The sequence below is a fragment of the Colobus angolensis genome, unplaced genomic scaffold, assembly GCF_000951035.1.
Source record: "Colobus angolensis palliatus isolate OR3802 unplaced genomic scaffold, Cang.pa_1.0 Scaffold379, whole genome shotgun sequence".
Taxonomy (NCBI): Eukaryota; Metazoa; Chordata; class Mammalia; order Primates; family Cercopithecidae; genus Colobus; species Colobus angolensis.
This window is the reverse complement of record NW_012117143.1, coordinates 880,034-883,022: the sequence shown is the minus strand read 5'-3', so window position 1 is coordinate 883,022 and position 2,989 is coordinate 880,034. Positions and strand designations below refer to the sequence as shown.

At 33.9% G+C, this 2,989-nt stretch overlaps 1 long non-coding RNA gene across 2 annotated transcripts in view; it reads right to left on the bottom strand.

Moving 5' to 3' along the window:
• LOC105520327 overlaps positions 1–2,777 on the bottom strand; it is an 8,184-nt gene extending 5,407 nt beyond the window's left edge. For both annotated transcript variants that reach the window (XR_001003112.1, XR_001003113.1), the window contains exons 1-3: positions 2,667–2,777; positions 1,455–1,527; positions 783–832 (exon numbers count right to left, since the gene is read on the bottom strand). This is a non-coding gene — a long non-coding RNA (uncharacterized LOC105520327). The remainder of the gene's footprint in view (positions 1–782; positions 833–1,454; positions 1,528–2,666) is intronic.
• Between the last annotated feature and the right edge of the window lie 212 nt (positions 2,778–2,989).

The following is a 2,989-nucleotide window of genomic DNA, read 5'->3' as shown; positions in this document are numbered from 1 at the left end:
GTGTTTCCTCTAAAAGTACTTTCTTTTGCAAGAGATGGTGCCACTGCACTCCACCCTGGGCAAAAGGGCAAAACCCCTCCCAAAAAAAAAAAAAAAAAAAAAACAATCTCATAGTCTGTTATAAAGAGCAAGATCCCTATATGCCTAAGGAACAAAATCATTCACAAAAGAAAAGAAGATAAAATTCAATATATTTTTTAAAAATGTATACTTAATGATTCTTGAAAATTTGAAACTATTAATAATTATATAATTAAAGTAGAACAAAAGGAACTATTTTAAAACGTTATTTGTATACTGTATTATTGTGTTTTCAAGCTTACTACAGTACATATATAAAGCAAGGTATAATTTTTCAAGTCCAATGTGGTAAATATTGTTAGAAGTTATGTGATTGGCCAGGCACAATGGCTCACGCCTGTAATCCCAGCACTTTGGGAGGCCGAGGCAGGCAGATCACGAAGTCAGGAGTTCAAGACCAGCGTGGCCATGGTGAAACCCCATCTCTACTAAAAATACAAAATTAACCAAGAGTGGTGGCACACACCTGTAGTCCCAGCTACTCGGGAGGCTGAGGCAGGAGAATTGCTTGCACCCGGGAGTCAGACGTTGCAGTGAGCCAAGATCACGCCATTGCACTCCAGACTGGGCAACAGTGGGAGACTCCATCTCAAAAAAAAAAAAAAGTTATGTGATCTGAAGTGTCTTATTTTTAAACGAACCATTCCTTGGACCCCACTCCACACTTACCAACAACAAATTATAGGCATGTACTTACTCACCTTTCATTTCCCACAATGATCCAGGATTCCAATAGCTCTAAGACAGATGACTGGAGTGGGAGGGAGACAGGAGGGAAAGAGGTTTATTTGAAAGCATTCCATAGACAAAGGATTTTCAAAAAATATTTTGAGAGAAGATATTTCTCTGGCATAAGGACTGAAACTTAAATTCAACCTTTGGCTAGCTCTAGACACTAAAGAATACTCTTGATTAGTACTGACTTTGCCATTTAAAAATAGACAACTATTTTTTATACTGGTTTTTATTTTTTATACTGGTATATTTTTATACTGGTTCCTTTTCCTATATTTACTATTCACTCAGGATATTATGAAAAGAAGCCATCCTAGATCATATTTGAATATAAATTATGGAGCCATTCAATAGAGAATTACAAGAAATAGCAGTTTGTGGTAAATTCCAATCACCTAACAACATACACTGAAGGAAAGCAGTTAGGACTTAAGTGATTTTACCTTTGAAGAACCATGAATGATATGCCAAAACAAACAAACAAAAACGGCTGTAGGCAAAATGGGATTTATTTTTGCAAAACAATGATATCTCAACTATTTTGCTTATTTTTTCCCTCTGCTAAAATATCCCTGAATTTGTCTACCGAAAAACATGTGTATAAAAAACTTTAAGATTACAAACCAGCAGCTACTGGCCTGCCTTGAGAGGCTGGATTAACATTACTCATTTTCATATGTGGGCTGTAGTTGAACTTCACCATCCTATCCTCTAGGAGTGAAAAGCAGTGAGGAGTTTTCTGAGTTCAACTAATTGATAATTTTCATAATTTATAACTATTAAAGTCAAAGTGTTGTTGTTACTTTCTAGCATGCTTTTTCTAGATGGGAATAATGAGAACAGGGCAAGGTATTTTAATACTGAGGATTTAATCTCCTTTTGAAATTTCCATCACCTGGGAGGGCTGGGCAGCATCTGAACTGTTCCATTCAAGGCCTGGGGCTAAGCCCATCTGTTTCACCAGACACTTTCCTGGCTAGCTCCAGGTGTCACCAGCTGTTAGAGATGTCTAGAATGACACAGGCTGTAATTTTATTAATAGAGTGCATTAAATGATATTTTCTAAACCAGTCTTTTTAAAAAAATCTATGAATCACTACCCCACATCTAAAATCAAAATCATATTTTTCAAATGCAACACAAAGTAATTAGGAAGGAAATCACTATTTTTGCTACATAGTAAATAGTCTTGTTTTATCAAATAAATGCTTTATCAAATGAAAGCACTTTGAAAATTGAAGCATCATATATGTTTAAGATTAAATTATAAGTAGGTTTTCTATACAGTTGGATGTCAAAATGGGCTAACTGGCATACATGGTTGTTTATTTTATATATATGCAAATCATAAGACATCTTCTAAACAAATTCTCAGTTTTAGTTATATATATCTTCTAAACAAATTCTCAATTTTAGTTGTATATGTTTCAACAGTATAAATAAGAGTATTCTCTGGGAAGAGTCATGTGAATTCTAGCAAAAATGTTTTAAAGACTTGCTGAATCTATTTTTATAGGCATAGAAGTGCTTCATGACTATTTCTTTGATTTATGAGTGAAAGAGGATGTTTTCTACTGGATCTTTGACCACCAGTTTTTGGCTATTTATTACTTATTTTTTAACAATTACATTTGTGAGTTATTGAACTATGTCTGGAAAAATAACTTTTCTTAAAACTGATATGAATTTTAAACCCTATTTTCCCTCAAAGAAACTATAAAACAAGAAGTTAATTTTTTTGCACATGTATAGGTATATGATCAAATAAAAAGCAAATCAGTCTTCATTTAGCATCTGAGACTTTTAGCTCCTAAATACAGGAAGTGTATTATAATTAAATTTAACATTACCATAGTGGCCTCTCCTTCATAAACATTCAGAGGGAAACTCATTCCCCTTAGTTTGCAAGTATTTGCCAGTGTAAGAAATACTTTTTCTCTAGATCATAGCACCTATGACCTAAGCAGGCAAGTAAAGAGAAGGTTAAGACTTTAAGGGTAATGGAACCTACAATCATAAATATTCTAGTCGATTGTGAACAAATAAATCAGAAAAGAAGAATACTAACATACAGTTTTCCTGAGTTACCTTAAGTGGTATGAGGTATTCTTAGTAAGGTTTACTACAAAATTCAGTATCTCCCATGAGAAAGGAAGCTAGGTTTAAGCATTTG